We start from the raw sequence: 19,091 nt of genomic DNA, 5'->3' as shown, positions 1-19,091 counted from the left end.
TCCAAGCTTGCCGTCCGCAGATTTAATCTGAGGTAAAAATAATTCCTCTGGTGTTGACATTTTTTCTGGAGACGTTAGAGGGTAGAAACGGTTCTGAGTTTTCACCCTATAGCAGAATTCAATGGGGTCACTCCGTTTGCCAGGCACGGGGGGGTCGGTTTTTAATTGTTTGGCTCTTGGGGAGGGCAGAGCCTCGTCACAATCCCTTAGGCGTTTGCCTTGGCCCATCGTTATAAGTCTTTTAAAATAGCGGTGCTTAAAAGGTAGTAAAAAGTGGTAGAAAGGTAGTAAAAAGTGGTAGACATAAAAACAACAACTGAATGTGAGCTGGCGGAGAGCCAGTAAGTCGAAGGCTGCTTCCAAGGCTGCCGGAGAATACAATTATCTGCTCATTAAAGCTGATTTACGATGCAGGCTTTACAGTTATCAACAATGTGAACTCCTGGCATGGGCTCCAACACCCTGATACAATCTTCAGCAAAAACTTGCAAGGCTGGGAGCCACAACACAGATTTTAAAGAGGATTCGAGATGAACTCCGGCAAATGCGTCTTACCTCATCGCCATCTTGACGCCGCCTCCCATCAGGGTTCCTTTTTTGTTCTTGTGGAAACCCAAGAAGGAAACTGATCTACATTTCTCAGTCACCATCAGAACTTTCTTCCAAGAGTACTGCTAGCATGCGAGACAGTGCATATTTCCTTGTTAATAAATAATAATAAATAATAAACTTTATTTATATCCCGCCCTCCCCAGCCGAAGCTGGGCTCAGGGCAGCTAACAACAATAAAATAATACAACATTCTAAAATCATTTCATTATAAAATTTATTCAAATCAAATTGATGGCAACCATTGGGCTAGAGTTCTGTGAAGATTGCCAAAGGAGGGAGTCAGGCTAATAATATTTTTTTTCTTTTGTTTTCCTTTTCCTGTGGCTGGTATGTCACCACTGCTGTTGTCCTACCAGGGTAACGCTTGTTTAAAGGGGATGAAGGAAGGGGGTTGGGAAAGTACAGGCAGAGCATAGGTGGTTGAGTAAAATGGGAAATCTTCTCTGGCTTGAATTATAGTCCGAGCCACAGAAGAATTCAGGTGCCTTGTAATGCTCACTTCCTATTGCAATGCAAATATCCTGGCCCAAGGCTAGCGAGATTTTACCAGAGGGAGAAGAAAAGTATGTTGTGGGACTTCCATCAGCCCCAGCCAGTCTGGTTCAGTGGTCAGAGATGATGGGAGTTGCAGTGCAGCAACACCTGGAGATCAAACACATCCATTCTTAAGGAAATTAGCCCTGAGTGCTCACTGGAAGGACAGATTGTGAAGCTGAGGCTCCAATACTTTGGCCACCTCATGAGAAGACTCCCTGGAAAAGACCCTGATGTTGGGAAAGATGGAGGGCACAAGGAGAAGGGGACGACGGAGGATGAGATGGTTGGACAGTGTTCTCGAAGCTACAAACATGAGTCTGATCAAACTGCGGGAGGCAGTGGAAGACAGGAGTGCCCAGCATGCTCTGGTCCATGGGGTCACGAAGAGTCGGACACGACTAAACTACTAAACAACAACAACAACACCTAGAGAGCTGTAGCTCCAAAACCCAATATATTATTCAATATATTATTCAACACAATATATTATTCCATTTTGCCCTTTTACCCAGTGTGGCAGCTCATAATCTGCAAATGCTAATGGTTCCGGGTTGTCTTCCCATTATTTTATTCCTCCCCCCCTTGTGGTTCTCTTGCAGGGCCAGGACCTGGGAAGTATGGTAGGTAGCCTCTCAGTGGCATTAAGGACCATGACTTCACCAAGTATGCTGAGCCAGCCTACACAATGCGTGTGAAATCCAGTGAAAGATGTAAGATGCTGACAAGTTAGGTTCTGTGTTATTTGGGTTTTCCCAACAGCATTAACTGACCCACAGGGTGAAGCTGGCTAAACAACTGTTAAATTTGCTGGCAAAACATTTGAACAGAGATTGACAACCTGTGTTTTTGGGACTCTCTAATTATCGGGGCCACAGTTGATGGGACCTGGGTGATCCATGATCAAGAGCTGGGTGGCTTTCCAAAGTTTCCATTCCAACTGGATCAATGGCACTGCATGTAGGGGGCTAATGTAGTTGTTTCTTGACTACAACTCCCATCAGCCCCAGTCAGCATGGTCAAGAATGATAGGAGTTGTAGTCCAGCAAGGGCTGGAGGGTCTTATACTGCTGATTATTATGGTTGCACAAAAATCAGGGTTCTCAGTTGTACAGCTGTGGACCTTAGTGGGAAGAGGATGATCTACACTTAAGCCATGTTGAAGGATAACAGGAATGGAGGTGCAGGGGGGCGGAGCTTAACATATTCACTGCTATCTAGCTAGTGGGTGCCTTTAATTGATATCGGATAGGAAGTCAGTCATTGCAACCAAGCTAAATAGCTCAGAATCCACACCATGCCTCATGCAGACAATTCTTCTTTCCTTTGCAAGTGATCTCGATCACGGAGAGTCCTGGGCCCTGCTACTATGTGGACCCAAGCATTTCCCGTCTAGGGATATGGAGACCAGTTTCATTCCGCATGGTGCAAGAGAGAAAGCGGGCATGTAAGTTGAAAGATGAGAGATACTATGATGGTCAAGATGGGGCTGGAGTGGCATCTGTGCAATTTTGTGATGAAAATGTTTCTTTCTCACCTTGTGCAAAGAAGGCTTGTTGGTCAATCCCTGAACATGAAAGAGAGGGAATGAAAAAGAATGAGTGTGAGTGAATGAGCAGGTGTGTTATGCATGAAAATGGATGTGTGGGAGCATTATGTGTGGAGCTGTGGTCTTAAACCACTGAGTCTCTTGGGCTTGCTGAGCAGAAGGTTGGTGGTTCGAATCCCTGAGACAGGGTGAGCTCCTGTTGCTCTGTTCCAGCTTCTGCCAATCTCGCAGCTTGAAAGCATACCTGTGCAAGTGGATAAATAGGTACTGCTCCAGGGGGGAGGTAAACGGCGTTTCCATGCACTCTGGCTTCTATCACAGTGTCCCGGTGCACCAGAATGCTGGCCACATGACCTGAAGTGAGATGAGCGCCACACCGCATAGACGCCTTTGACTATGTATGTAAGGTCCTTTACCTTACATTTACCTTTTACCTGCATGCATGTGGATTTGTGTATGAATGACAGAGAGCAGGGGTAGACTTTGGTAATACGGTTTTCTAAGTGAGGACAAAATTTGGCACTTCCCCCAATATATTTTATTTCCACAGTAATTCCTTTTGGTACAGTTGCTTTTTAATGGGGTTTCTCAGTAGGTACCCACATGAATATAAGTATTAATTATTACTATTATTATTACTATTATTATTGCTACTACCAATATTATTATTACTATTATTATTATTTTATGCCCCCTTGGCTCAGCACCCTGAGCAGGGGAACAGCCTGCACTGCCCTAGATCTGGCACTACAGAGAGAAGCATATGAAAAAGAGACAGGTGGCCTCACCCTCTTTTTTTATCAGCCACACTCACTGTTTGTCCCAGCCCCACTGGTTTGCAGGCCCTGGAAGGTTGACTGCATGGGAGTGTTGTCCATAGGCTGTAAAAGTTTATTCACTCTTTGATAAAAAAAATATTTCTGAGTAGGGGGTTTTCAAGAACCAGACAGGAAAACCAGCTATGTACAGAGACCTTACCTAAGTGGGCTGTTTGATGTGGGAGATTGTCTGGGGTGATATCAAAGTGTAGTTTAAAAGTGTCTGTGACGCCCATCCATCCCTCCATTCATTCCATGTGTGTGTGTGATCCCTATTGCTTTCCAGCTATTGGCCTTGACCGAGTGGGGCTGCTCTGGATAAAGGGGCATTCAAGGAACTGGGGGAAATATAGTTTTCCTGATTGGTGTTCCACCAAGTCAACTGGGTTGAAAAACACTTTTTACCATTAGGGTGTCTAAGTGTCCTACTTTACAGAGGGCAGTCCTCTAGCCAAAGGGTTCTTCCAATAGTAACACCTTGAACCTGGCCTGGTAGCAAATCAGCAGCCAGTGCAGATCTTTGAGCACAGGTGTTATATGCTGACAAGGTCTCACTCCTGCCAGCAATCATGTTGCAGCATTCTGGTCAATCACGCTGGAAGTCTCATCTTCCTGATGCCAAGGGACCATAAGATGTTGAGCATGTGGCTGATGAACGGACAGAAAGGAGAGCCACCAAAAACAGCATAAGGGAAAACAAGAGGGTCATGTTGCTTTAGAGTCATAATCTAGGAAGTAGTCTGGAGGGTACCTATGGAATTAACAGTAAATGACAGTGAATTGCAAGGGAAGATGTCATGGAAGAGATTAATAGCAGTGCACTCTTAACTCCACAGGTGATGAACTTAGTTGGAAAGGCTGCTAGAAGAGGAGATTGGAGGACAATGCCATGATTTTTAAAAGTGGGGGGGATTTTCAGTCAAGGCAAGGAGGATAGTGCCTCTTCCTCCAACATCCTCAAAAGCACAACAGTTTACAAATGATTCAGCTTAAGAACAAATAGAATTCTCAAATTTAGAGAGAGAAAGAGAGAGAGAATATGCAAGGCTTGTCATCTACAAGGAGGAGCAGAGTATTGTAGCAAATACATGGGGAATGCTTTTCCCTTTCGTTTGAGAAACATCAATGGAAGCTTGGGATCTACTAATAGATCAATAAGTGGGGTTTTTTTACTCCTAACATTAGCAAGTAAAACAGCAACTTAAAAAACAAACAAACCCTGCATGGCAGATTGCTCCTTCTCTTTAAGCCTCAATGTTTCTCACCTGTCAGATTTTATATCCATCATTCCTGCCTCCTCCTGTGCTCCTGTAGGATATGATGTATCTGTTACAATATAGAAGCAATGCGGCCACGAGCTGGTAGCTTGAAAGCAAAACATAATGGGAATGTTGGGACTGTTCCGTGGGAAACAGAGGGACAGTCAATTAACAGTGCAGAGAGCACCGGAATTAGCTGAGAGCGTAATATGAGCTGTACAGGAAGTACAGGTGGAGTTTGTCTCTCGGCTGTTGGAGTTTGAAGAGAGCAGTCGTGTTTTTCTGTAACGCTGCAAAGACAGAAATAAAGGCATGTAAATATGTTTCTGTCTATCTCTTTCCCCTGCCGGGGGGGGGGCAGGAAAGAGGGGGGGTGTTCTTCTCACGCTGAGAAGGATCGCCTATCACGACCTAGCCTGTATCCTGCTGGGGAATGCAGACAGGGAGGTCATCAGGAGATCAAGCCGGGTGCCTAGAGAGTTGCCAGGTTCTCCTAATAAAGGCTTGATTCCCAACATCTGGTAGCAGAGGATGGTTTTGATCCATGAAAGCAACAAGAGAGGTTGATGGAGCGTACTTCATCCTCTGCAAGGAGATAAGGAAGATATGGTAGCGTGCGGATGGAAGCACCGGAGGAGGTGTTTTTGCTGAGCAACGGAACCCCTAAGGTATGCTAATTTTATGGCTGTGAGAGTGAACGCGAATTGAGACATTCTTCGGTTCACTGAGTGTCTGCTTTTGGATGAAACCAGCACTGAAAGAGAGCCACATATTTCGCATACCTGAGTCTTGATAAGCCTGGAATGTCCAGTTGCTAAGCAACGAAACGTCAGTAAAGTGGAAAGTTACCGGCCAACAACGGAAGAGGGGCTGGGACTGTGAGAGGCTGGTAAACAGCGTTTGTTTTGTCTAATATCTCACTGCTCTTGAAAGGACTTTCAAAACAGCCTGTGTTTAACTGCCAAGTGAGGCAGTAAACAGCCAATAGACTCTTGGAATTTTACAGGCTCGAGAGTGAGAGCTGAGGCTTGGATTCAAAATGGATGCCAAGAAGGGAGGAGGCTTACCTTACCCACCTCCACTGACTAATGACAATTATTCCTCATGGTCTGTAAAGATGAAAGCCCTGCTTCAGAATCAGAGGATTTTTGGGGTGATTGAAAACCCCATCCCTGCTGCACCAACGCCAGGTTGGAATTCACAGAATGTGAGAGCCAGGACGGCCATAATTCTCTGTATCTCAGATGATCAACTCGTGCATATTCAGAATTTGCAATGCGCGCGTGAGATTTGGCAAACGCTGCTGTCAGGGGTTCAGGAGCAGAGGCACAGGAAAGGGAGGAAACAGAGAGCGAGGGGGAGGAATCCGGAGGTAATATGAGTGATGACAGCGGCCCGAGATCTCTGAGTCTTTCCAGTGAATCGGAAGATTCACAGAAAGGGGCGCCAGTGGTCAGAGCAAGGGGGGCGCCTAGGGGGACACCCCAGGTAGAAGGGACCAGAGGGGACTCAGAGAGCAGCAGTTGGAAATCGGGACCAGCTTCCCCACCAGAGCGCAGTAGGGGGGAGGGGTCCCAGGTATCGGGATCTGGCGGCTCGCCGCAAGCGGGAGGGCAGGAGTTAGGATTGGCCACACCTCCATCGGGGAGCGAGGAAACGGTCAAGAGGAAGGTTGAAGGCTGCGCGCGCGCGCCAAGTTCAAATGCACAGGAAGCCCGCCGCAAGGAGGGAGAAGAGTCGGGGGGGTCAGCGTCAGAAGAGTCCAGGAAGGAAGAGACCACGGGGGGTAGAGGGACCCAGAGGAGAAAGGAAAGACGGAAGAGGTGGAGTAAGGCTAGAGTATTAAGTTGGTGTACAGGAGGCGGAGACTCAGACGGAGCTTCGCCGGTCTAGCTTCTAAGACGTAGAGCTGCGCGCTGCGGCTTGAAAATGGAAACTGTAGCTCAATAAAGAAGTTTGTACAATACTGCCGGCTAGCGTGGTCCTCTGTGAGCTGGGACCTGGAAGCGGCTCTGACAGCTGCGTAGAATACATCAAAGAGATGCTGGTTCTTCAGCGTTGCTGCATTTTGAAAAGCTGACCAATCTAAGGCTAGTGCCAGATGGAGATGTACAAGCGCATCTGACAGAGATGAAATTCTTACGCCAGCAGATGGCGGAATGCAATTTCCCTCTACAGGAAGACATATTCTGCTTCATGATTATTAACAGCCTTAATCGGACTTATGCTGCTGCATCGTGAGTGTCGGAGAAGGCCTCTCCCTCCTCAGGCTCACTCCATCCGGCCTAGGGGGCGGGGCCCAGGCTCACCTTCGCCACAGCTTTAAGAGGCCTCATTGGGGTCTGGGACATCGCTGCTGCTGCATCGGAGTGTCGGAGAAGGCCTCTCCCTCCTCAGGCTCACTCCATCTGGCCTAGGGGGCGGGGCCCAGGCTCACCCCCGTAATAGCTTTAAGGACACTGGTGCTGCTGCAGCAAATGTTGAAGATGTTTATATATATTTTAAGGTGTTTTAAAGGTGTTTTTATTGTTTACTTTGTTGTACCACCGTGAATGGTGGTTTTTATCTATGTATTTTTGTTTGTTCCGTCTTGTTTTGTTTTTGGGGTTGGACATCGAGTGGGGTGGGGATTGGTTTTGTTTGGGCACAATTGTTTTGGTTGTTTTGTTTTCTAATTTGTAAATGGAGGTTAGTATGAGGCTTGGGATTGCTACCGTGGAGGGGCGAGGGAGGTATGGAGGTGGGGGCAGATGTTATAGGCGAAGGGGATTGAGATACGGATATGCTCGTACCCCTTCCAATCTGCGCCCCATCCCGAGGGACGAGGGTAGGGTGAGCAAGGATTACTCACTTCCTTCACTGGTGTTGTGCAATGCCAGGTCTATAGGCAACAAAACCGCTACCCTGCGAGATTTCTTTACCTCGCAGGGGGTTGACCTGGCTTGTGTGATGGAGACCTGGGTGCGCGAAGGGGTAACTGTTACCTTACGAGAGATGGCGCCCCCGGGTTTCTCCGTCCTCCACCAGTCACGGACTGTGGGCCGGGGGGGAGGGGTGGCAGTATTAATCCGGGAAGATTGTTCTTTCAGGGCTCTACCATCGCCATTGATCCCTGGCATTGAATGTGTTGGCCTAGTGTGGGGCTCCGAGGAGAGCTTGGCTGTCTGGCTGGTGTACCGGCCACCTAGCGTACCAGCAGCCACCCTGTCAGGCCTGTTGGAGGCGGTGGCCGGCTGGGCCTTGGAGTTCCCTAACCTATTGGTATTGGGAGACTTCAACTTCCACGCTGATGCCACTCCCTCCTCACAGGCTCTGGACCTGGTGTCTTCCATGGCGACACTAGGGCTCTCCCAGTTTGTTTCGGGCCCCACACATCAAGCAGGCCACACGCTGGATTTGATCTTTGGCGCCGGTATAGATGTGATCATGTCTCCTTCGATGAAGGTGCCATGGTCTGATCACTATGCTCTGAAAGCCAGGATTGATGTTCCACCCCCACCCTGCTTAGGTGGCGAGCCGATTTGGGCTCGCCCGCAGAGGCTGATGGACCCTGATAGATTCCGTCAAGCCTTGCGGGACCTTTCTCCCCCTGGCGACTCATTGACTGAGCTTGTTGAGGGCTGGAATACCCAGCTCCTGGCAGCCATCGATGAGATTGCACCTAAGCGCCCTCTACGACCCCGCAGAAACCGGGCTCCCTGGTTTACCGAGGAGCTTCGGAAAATGAAGCGGGACCTCAGACGGCTAGAGCGAGTATGGCGGGGTGCCCGTGACGGAGCCTCAAGAACATCTTATAGGGTTTTTATGAAAACCTATGAGATGGCAGTGAAGGCCGCTAAGACGTCTTACTTCTCGGCTTGCATTGCATCCGCTAGCTCTCGCCCGGCGCAATTATTTAGTATAATTCGGTCTTTAACATCCCTTGAAGGACAGCCAAATTTAAATAACAATCTGACACACAGCTGTGAGGCATTTGCGAGCTTTTTTGCGGAGAAGGTCCTGTTGCTCCGCCATGACCTCCCTGCCAATTTGGATACAATAAAGGAACTGGAGGCCCCTCGACTGTCCTCGGGTCCAGTATTGGACCACTTTGACCGGATATCTCCAGCCGATGTGGACAGATTCCTCCAAGCTGGAAAGCCCACCACCTGTCCTCTTGACCCGTGCCCGTCATGGCTGATTAGAGCGTGTCCAGACGAGGTGCGGGCCCCCCTGGGGGATATCATCAATTTGTCCCTTGGCACCGGGATATTCCCAGGGGAACTGAAGGAGGCGGTGGTGCGTCCGCTCTTAAAGAAAACATCATTAGATCCCTCAAATCTATCCAATTACCGCCCGGTCTCGAATCTTCCATTCCTGGGTAAGGTGATTGAGAGAGCGGTTGCTGAACAGCTTGGTAGGTTTCTGGATGAAACATCTGCTTTGGATCCATTCCAGTCCGGCTTCCGCGCTGGTCATGGGACCAAGACGGCTCTGGTCGCCCTAACAGATGATCTCTGCAGGCAGCTGGATCGAGGCGGGTCGGGGCTGCTGATTCTTCTAGATCTGTCAGCAGCCTTTGACATGGTCGATCACGAACTCCTGGACCACCGCCTTGCCGACGTGGGGATCCAGGGCACAGTCCTTCAATGGCTGCACTCGTTTCTCTCTGGTCGGGGACAGAGGGTGGCGCTTGGGGGGGAATTGTCATCGCGCCACTCCTTGGTGTGTGGAGTGCCTCAGGGTGCAATTCTCTCCCCTGAAGCGTCAGGCAAAAGTCGTACCAAGTCCCAGGTGAAACCTGCAAAAGACTTCCGGTCAGCACCAGCGACCAATGGCGGATTCCCTCTGAGCTCCGGAGGGAATCGGCTCCACGGGGACAGGGTCTGACCGCTGCGGCGAAGCGGGACCCGAAGAAATCTCAGGCGGGGAAGCCTGAGAACTTGGAGACTCGACGGGCTCCGTTTGCGCCCCCCTTTTTAAAGGCTCCGGAACGGAAAGGGGGTGTGTGGCGCGGAGAGCGCTGATTTCTTTCTGGACAATTGGAAGCTAAAGCAACTACCCGTGAGTAGGAGTAAGCAAGTAATTGGAAGAAAAATTTAGTTAATTTGGCACCGAAACGGGAAAGGCACAAACAGGAAGTCTGCCTCTTCCAACTTGTAAATAGATTAAAGTAAAGAGACTGTAAAGCTGTAACCCTGAAAGACGACTTTTAAAGGTCAAATCCAGCACCAAAAAAGACGACTCCCCTCCGGTTTGCAGGAGTGGAGGGGGGAGAACCGAGCATTATTTTACCTGCAAGAAAAGAGGGTGTAAATATATTTCTGCTGTCTCGGAAAACTGGGAACGGACTGCCTATGACAGGGAAGGTCGACCAGTGGGAAGAATTGTCTGCATGTTAAGGGTAAAGAATATTGACACTTTGAGAAAGATACAGTGTTTATAGATCTGCCTTTGACTATAAAGTAACTTTTTAGAGACACTGAAACTTTTCTAAAAGCATTGAAACTCTGGCTTTTGAGGGATATTGGAACTTTTAAGAACTATACTTGTTTTTAACAGTTGCATAGTGAAGTTGGAAGGGTGTCCCCCTAGAGGAGACTACGTTGTAACAACTATTTTGTCATCAAGTTACCAAGCTCTGGAAAATTACTTTGCAAAACAAACTCACCAAGCGTGTGACTGACCTTGGGCTTGTTATGGCAGATGGGAAAGGGAAGATAGAGCTGGTGAGTGGCATACAGGATAAAACTACCAGATCCGGCAGACAATACAAGACTGATATTACTTTTCAGAGAAGGGCCTCAACATCCGGAGCGGCAGGCACAGTAGGAGCTGCTGCTTCGCAAGTAAAATCAAAAGCTATGTCATCTGAAGAGCTATTGGCTCAGGCACTTGGCAAAATTGATGCATCTTTGGAAAAATTAGCCAAACAGGTTGCAGAGACAAATAAACAAGTAGCTGGGGCCTCAGCAAAAATAGATTTGAACACTCCAAGTATTAATGAACTGGGGAACAAGGTGAACTCCAATACACAGTCCATTGAAAAACTATTAGAGGAATCAGCCTCGACTCGACAGATTGCAGAGGAAGCTAAGGATATTGCAACTGCTGTTCAAGAGAAGATACCACCGGTATATAAGAAATTAGAGGATCACGACCTGACACTCTCTATGATTGAATTACAAAGAAAGGAGAGAAACCTAAGAATTAGAGCAGTACCTGAAAGTGAGAAAGACAACTTGATAGACTTCCTTACAAAGGAATTCACAGACTTTTGGCAACAAGACCTGGGGAAAGATGAATTCAAATGGTGAGTGCATTTAGACTCAGCAAAAGACAAGGAAAGAACAGAGCAAGAGATTGTTTGATCACCTTAAGAACAAAAGAAGAAAGAGATAAAATCTTGAATCTGCACTACCAAAGAACCTTGGAAATTGAAGACTCATTTGTTGAGTCCTTCAAGGATATACCTAAACACATTTTGGATATAAGGGCTTATTATAAAGATCTTGTCGGCCTACTTAGAAGAAATAAAATACTCTTCAGGTGGGAATTTCCCCAAGGTTTATCTTTTAAATACAAAGGAAGGAAAATAAGAATAAGGACAGTGAATGATACAGACAAGTTTCTGAAAGATCACGAGGAGGACTTACAGAAGGAAGTGGAATCAGGAGAGGAGCTGACTGCATCAGGAAAAGGAATTCTAGACATAGCAAACTTGTCATTTGGATTCCCGGGCCCAGGGAAAGACACACCACCGACAGAAGAACAACAACAACTCGGTGCAGTTGGAGGGAAAGCTAAGTAACTTACCATGGCTCTGCAACTTTTAACCTGGAATTGTAATGGACTGAATTCCCCTCGGAAGAGGAAATCTGTTTTTCATGTATTAAGGAAAGAACAATTGGACTTGATTTGTTTAAAAGAAACACATGTAATGAGGCTACACAGGAAAATGCTTATTAATAAGAGATTGGGACAAGAATTTATTTCGTATGACAAAGTTAAAAAGAGAGGCTTGGTGATATATGCAAAGGAGAAATTGCTACCAAAATTTCATAGAATCATAGAGTTGGAAGAGACCACAAGGGCCATTGAGTCCAACCCCCTGCCAAGCAGGAAACACCATCAGAGCACTCCTGACATATGGTTGTCAAGCCTCTGCTTAAAGACCTCCAAAGTAGGAGACTCCACCACACTCCTTGGCAGCAAATTCCACTGTCGAACAGCTCTTACTGTCAGGAAGTTCTTCCTAATGTTTAGGTGGAATCTTCTTTCTTGTAGTTTGGATCCATTGCTACGTGTCCGCTTCTCTGGAGCAGCAGAAAACAACCTTTCTCCCTCCTCTATGTGACATCCTTTTATATATTTGAACATGGCTATCATATCACCCCTTAACCTCCTCTTCTCCAGGCTAAACATGCCCAGCTCCCTTAGCCGTTCCTCATAAGGCATCATTTCCAGGCCTTTGACCATTTTGGTTGCCCTCCTCTGGACACGTTCCAGTTTGTCAGTGTCCTTCTTGAACTGTGGTGCCCAGAACTGGACACAGTACTCCAGGTGAGGTCTGACCAGAGCAGAATACAGTGGCACTATTACTTCCCTTGATCTAGATGCTATACTCCTATTGATGCAGCCCAGAATTGCATTGGCTTTTTTAGCTGCCGCGTCACACTGTTGGCTCATGTCAAGTTTGTGGTCAACCAAGACTCCTAGATCCTTTTCACATGTACTGCTCTCAAGCCAGGTGTCCCCCATCTTGTATTTGTGCCTCTCATTTTTTTTTGCCCAAGTGCAATACTTTACATTTCTCCCTGTTAAAGTTCATCTTGTTTGTTTTGGCCCAGTTCTCTAATCTGTCAAGGTCGTTTTGAAGTGTGATCCTGTCCTCTGGGGTGTTAGCCACCCCTCCCAGTTTGGTGTCATCTGCAAATTTGATCAGGATGCCCTTGAGTCCATCAGCCAAGTCGTTGATAAAGATGTTGAATAAGACCGGGCCCAAGACAGAACCCTGTGGCACCCCACTAGTCACTCTTCTCCAGGATGAAGAGGAACCACTTATACCGAAAACAGAGACTGAAAAGACTCAACTTAAGAACTACCGTCCCATATCCTTATTAAATGTGGATTACAAAATTTTTGCTGATATTTTGGCTAAGAGGCTGAAAAAAGTACTGATTGAAGAGATTCATAAGGACCAAGCGGGTTTTCTGCCGGGAAGACATTTATCTGATAATCTGAGGAACGTAATTGACATTTTGGAAAAGTTAGAAGTGAATATAAACACTAAAGCAGTTTTGATATTCGTGGGTGCAGAGAAAGCCTTTGATAATATATCTTGGAGTTTTATGAAAAAGAACTTGCAGGGTATGGGGGTAGGCCAAGGTTTTGAAAATGGTATAGGTGCAATATATTCTGAACAAAAGGCTAAATTAATTGTAAATAATGTGGTTACGGAACAATTTAAGATAGAAAAAGGAACACGACAGGGGTGCCCAATTTCCCCATTGCTTTTTATATCGGTCCTGGAGGTTCTGCTCAATATGATCAGAAGAGACCGGCAGGTTAAAGGTATACAGGTCGGAGCTAAACAATATAAATTGAGAGCATTTGCAGGTAACCTAGTTTTGACGTTACAGGAGCCAGAGTCTAGTACCAAAAGAGTATTAGAATTAATTCAAGAGTTTGGTCAGGTGGCAGGATTTAAATTGAACAAATTAAAAACTAAGGTTTTGGAGAAAAACTTAACATCATTGGAAAGAGAGAAGTTCCAGAATGAAACAGGTTTGACTGTGGTTAAGAAAGTGAAATACTTGGGGATTAATATGACAGCTAAAAATGGAAATTTGTTTAAAGATAACTATGAAAAATGCTGGACGGAAGTTAAAAAAGATTTAGAAATTTGGTCAAACTTGAAGCTTTCCTTGTTAGGTCGAATTGCTGTTATAAAGATGAATGTATTGCCAAGAATGTTATTTTTGTTTCAATCATTGCAAATTTTGGACAAAATGGACTGTTTCAAGAAGTGGCAGAGAGACATTTCTAGATTTGTCTGGCAGGGCAAGAAGCCCAGAATAAAATTTAAAATATTAACTGATGCAAAGGATAGAGGTGGATTTGCCCTGCCAGACTTTAAACTCTACTATGAATCAGCGGCATTTTGCTGGCTGAAAGAATGGCTGCTTCTTGAGAACACAGACATTTTGGATTTAGAAGGTTTTAATAACGTTTTTGGGTGGCATGCATACTTGTGGTATGACAAGGTTAAAGCACATAAAGCATTTAAAAATCATATTGTCAGAAGAGCATTGTTTAATGTCTGGATAAGATATAAAGATTTACTTGAAAATAAAACCCCAAGGTGGTTGTCACCGATGGAAGCAAAGGCCCAGAAAAAGCTCAATATGGAGGCCAAATGGCCGAAATATTGGGAAATTTCGGAACAAGAAGGAGATAAACTGAAATTACAGAGTTTCGAGAAATTAAAAAGTAAAGTGAGAGATTGGCTCCATTATTATCAGATAATGGAGGCCTACAATTTGGATAAAAAAGTTGGCTTCCAGGTGGGAAATACTAAACTGGAAACAGAACTGTTAGAACCCAAAACCAAGATTTTTGTCAAAAATGTATAACTTGCTGTTGAAATGGAATACTCAGGATGAAACGGTTAAATCTGTCATGATTAAATGGGCACAAGATGTTGGACATAATATTAATTTTGCTGACTGGGAACAGTTGTGGACCACCGGAATGAAATTTACGGCATGTAATGTCTTAAGAGAAAATATTATGAAAATGATTTACAGGTGGTACATGACCCCAGTCAAGCTCGCAAAAATCTATCTATCATTTGCCCGATAACAAATGTGGGAAATGTAAAGAAATGGAAGGTACATTCTTTCACCTTTGGTGGACGTGCCCAAAGATTAAGGCTTTCTGGGAGATGATATATAATGAACTGAAAAAGGTATTTAAGTATACCTTCCTGAAAAAAACAGAGGCCTTTCTCCTGGCCAATTGGTGCCAAAGAAGGACAGAACTTTTTTTATGTATGCAACGACAGCAGCAAGAATACTTATTGCAAAGTATTAGAAGACGCAAGATTTGCCCACTTTGGGAGAATGGCAGATGAAGCTGATTGACTGTATGGGACTGGCAGAAATGGCTGGCAGAATCCGTGACCAGGGAGAAGAGTCGGCAGAGGATGATTGGGAAAAATTTAAGGACTATTTACAAAAATATTGCAAAATTAAGGAATGTTTTAGTATTGCTGTCCATGAGATCTCACCCAGCACTTCCCTAAGTTTTATGAAGTCGGCTTTCTTAAAGTCAAGAAATTGAGTCCTAGTATGCTTGGCTGCTCCTTTCCGCTGTATAGTAAACTTCAGAAGAGCATGATCACTCGCGCCTAATGATCCATCCACATCTACCCCACTAACCAGGTCATCAACATTGGTTAGGACCAGATCTAAAATGGCTGTTCCTCTTGTTGCTTCTCCCACTTTCTGGACAATGAAGTTGTCTGCAAGGCCAGTGAGGAATCTGTTTGACCTTATGCTCTTGGCTGAGTTTGACGTCCAACAAATATCCGGGTAATTGAAGTCCCCCATTACTACTATCTCCCTTCCTTTTGCATGCTTGGCCATCTGTTCCAGGAAGGCATCATCTATGTCCTCCGTTTGGCTTGGGGATCTATAGTAAACTCCCACAATGAGGTCTCTGTTATTCTTCTCTCCCTTAATTTTGACCCAAATGCTCTCACTTTGGCTTTGAGGATCTAAATCTTGGATCTCTTCACAGGTATACACATCCCTGACATATAACGCCACTCCTCCTCCTTTCTTGTCTGGTCTGTTTCTCTGAAATAGATTGTATCCCCCCATTATTACATTCCAATCGTGGGACTTATCCCACCAGGTTTCAGTGATGCCTATTATGTCATATTTAGTTTGCTGTACCAAGAGCTCAAGCTCATCTTGTTTATTTCCCATGCTTTGCGCATTAGTGTACAGACATTGAAGTCCATTAATCATTCCCCCGTGTCTCTTATTTAAGGATTTTTTCCTCCCACCACTAGGTCCACGTGCTGTTTGCTCCATTTGGTCTATGACATTTGGATGATCATCTTCATTCATTGATAGTCTCCTACCTTCAGGAGCACTGTCTCCCTCCCCCACATTAGTCAGTTTAAAGCCCTCCTGATGAGGTTTCTGAGATTTTTGGCAAAAACATTTCTCCCAACCGTTGTGAGGTGCAGCCCATCACTTGCCAGAAGTCCATCTTCAAGAAACTGCAGTCCGTGATCTAAGAATCCAAACCGTTCCTGTTTACACCATTTGCGAAGCCAGCTGTTCACTTCCACTATTTTCCCCTCTCTCCCTGGGCCACGTCGTTCAACTGGGAGGACAGATGAGATGACAATTTGTGCATTTAGTTGCTTCAATTTCCTGCCGAGAGCCTCGTAGTCTCTTTTGATCTTCTGGAGGCTATTGCTTGCAGTGTCATTGGTTCCCACATGAACCAAGAGGAAGGGGTATTTGTCAGTGGGTTTTATGATTCCTTGCAGTCGTTCAGTTACATCTTGGATCTTAGCCCCGGGGAGACAGCACACTTCCCGAGACATCTTGTCAGGCCCACAGATCACTGCTTCTGTTCCCCTCAGTAGGGAATCCCCTATCACCACTACACGCCTCCTCTTGGGTTTGGTCGGGGTTCTTCCGTGAGCTGTCCGTTCCAAGGTCGCCTGTGTTGGGAAACTGCCAGGGAGATAACGTCCATCACGGCCCCCAAGCCGGAGTTCGGAGATTCCATCGGCCTCCCGTAGTCACGCAGATCCAACAGTTAGGGGCACAAAGCCTTTGGAATTCCTAGCCACATTCCAGGGCTTGGTGCACCCTCTTTCAGCAGAAAGCACAGTCAAAAGCTTGCACCGCAGAAGAGCAGAAGAGCATTTTTACAGACTTTATTTAGAACATGAACAGAACAAAAGAAAACACGTCCATTCTCAGTCAGCGTCTCTGACCATCTGACAAAAACGAAAGGAATATCTGAACAAAAACATCCTGTGATCAGGACATGCGCAGACTCTGTGACTCCCCAAAGCCTGCTCCCTTTAAGGTGGAACGGAAATATCCTAACATCCTCCCCCTTTCCGTGTAACCTGTTGTACCTGTGGTTCACCCAATTGCAACCTTTGTACATAAACCTTAAGTTGTTCTTTGTTAACAACCTTAGACAACAGATCAGCAGGAATTTCATTTCCTGCCATGTAGGACACCCGAATCAGTCCTTTCTGAATACACTCTCTTGCACGATGTAGCTTAATCTGCAAGTACTTGGTTCTCTGCTTGCAACTCTCCGAGTTCAGCAAAGCCAAACAAGATCTATTGTCTTGATACACTTGTACAGGACATTTCACAGACACTCTGATGTCCTTAAACAGTTGCATCAACCATTCACAATCCATGAGTGAAAATGACAGAGCATTGAGTTCTGCTTCACAGGAACTTAGGCTCACTGTTGTCTGCTTCCTGCACAACCAGTCAAACAGGCAGTGGTTGTACATGTAGCATACTCCAGAAGTGCTTGTACCATCCGTGGTGTCACTTCCAAAACTTGCATCTGCAAAGATTTCAAGACCTCCAGTCTTCTGACTGGTGAACCTCAGCCTGTAGTGCATAGTCCCTTTCAAATAGCGGGCTATGCGCTTCAGAGCTTTCCAATCCTGAACCGTAGGATTGTTGGCATGTCTGCTAAGCAGATTACAGCTTACAGCTATGTCAGGTCTTGAACATCTGGCAATGAAATTTAGCTTGCCTAGAATGCATCTGTATAGCGTTGTGTCAGAAAACGCTTCAGCAGTACTGTCTACCTGGTAACCTGTCACCATCGGTGTGTCTGCTGGGTTTGCATCAACCAAATTCAACCTGGTTAATACATCAGCAATTTTCTGTGTTTGGTGTACCAGAAAATTACCTGCTTGGTCCTTCTCCACCTGCAGAGAAAGATAGTTGGGTACCTCACCAAGATCCTTCATGTCAAAGTGCTCCTTCAGTTGAGCTAGGGTGCTTTGGTAAAATGCCTGATTCTTCCAAAACATCAGAAGATCATCAACAAAACATAAACAATACAGTTTGTTTTGCCCCTCCTCCTTGACAAACACACATGGATCAGCTTTGCCCTGGTGAAAACCTAGAGAAAGCAATGTCTCAGTGAGTTTTGTGTTGCAACACCTGGCACTCTGCTTGAGACCATATAAGGATTTCCGCAGTTTACAGACCATTCCCTTCTGTATCTCCATCCCATCAGGTGGAAGCATGAGACCATATAAGGATTTCCGCAGTTTACAGACCATTCCCTTCTGTATTTCCATCCCATCAGGTGGAAGCATGTACAGCTCCTCCCCCAAAACCCCGTACAAAAAAGCTGTATTAATGTCATGATGGGTAACATGCAGTTTCTCCTCCGCAGCGATCTTGAGCATTAGCCGTATGCTCTCATATTTGACTGTGGGAGAGTAGGTCTCATGGTAATCCTGTCCTGGTACCTGTGAAAAACCTCTGGCAACCAATCTGGCTTTGTGTCTGACTACCTTGCCATTCTGGTCTGTCTTGGCCTTGAAGACCCATTTGCTGCCAACCAGTCTCATTCCTGGGACTACCGGTACCAGTTCCCAAGTTTGGTTCCTGTTCAAGGAATCAACTTCAGCCTTCATGGCATTAAGCCAAGGCTCAGCATCTTTAGAGGTTAACTCCTGAACCTCTTTGAAGCTTGAAGGTTCCCATACCTTCTCTGAGCTACCAAGAACAGCAGTTGCTGTCTTAGCAAACTCATCAGCATACCTCTTTGGAGGTCTGCCCTTGGTCGCCCTTTCAGATCTACGTACTAGACGCAAGTCTTCTGGACTCATCTCCTCTTTCTTAGGAGAAAAGTGACCAATGGTGAACAGTGGTTCTTCCAGTTCATTGTCAGACGCATCAGATGGTCTGACTGAGGCCTTTGCGCTCTGGTAGTCTGCTGTGTCATCACTTTCACTGACATCAGCAGCAGCGCCGCCCACTGAACTGGAATCCGAACTCTGATCATCATCATCATCATCATCATCATCTTCATCCTCATCATCAGCAGCAGCAGCTTTCTCATCTTTAGCTGCTTGCTTGACATCACCTTCATCCTCCTCTGGGTAACTCTGGAAAATTCCCACATTTTCCCCCCACTTAGGATTGTACTCAACACTCCTTGTGAACTTAATGGACTTAGAGTCAGTCATCCATACCCTGTATGCACCTTTTTCGTACCCCATGAACAAACCATGTGCCCCACGCTTCCCAAGCTTGT

General features: G+C 45.9%; 1 pseudogene across 1 annotated transcript in view; it reads left to right on the top strand.

Moving 5' to 3' along the window:
• The window catches only part of LOC308577886 (protein CIMAP1C-like), a 32,969-nt pseudogene that overhangs the window by 8,167 nt on the left and 5,711 nt on the right, over positions 1 to 19,091 (top strand). The window contains exons 3-4 of the transcript in view: positions 1,749 to 1,859; positions 2,480 to 2,593. The product of the transcript in view is annotated as a protein CIMAP1C-like (transcript). The remainder of the gene's footprint in view (positions 1 to 1,748; positions 1,860 to 2,479; positions 2,594 to 19,091) is intronic.

This window comes from Podarcis bocagei (genome assembly GCF_964188305.1).
Source record: "Podarcis bocagei genome assembly, chromosome: W".
Taxonomy (NCBI): Eukaryota; Metazoa; Chordata; class Lepidosauria; order Squamata; family Lacertidae; genus Podarcis; species Podarcis bocagei.
Note: the sequence above shows the minus strand (reverse complement) of the source record. Positions and strands in the feature narration are given on the sequence as shown.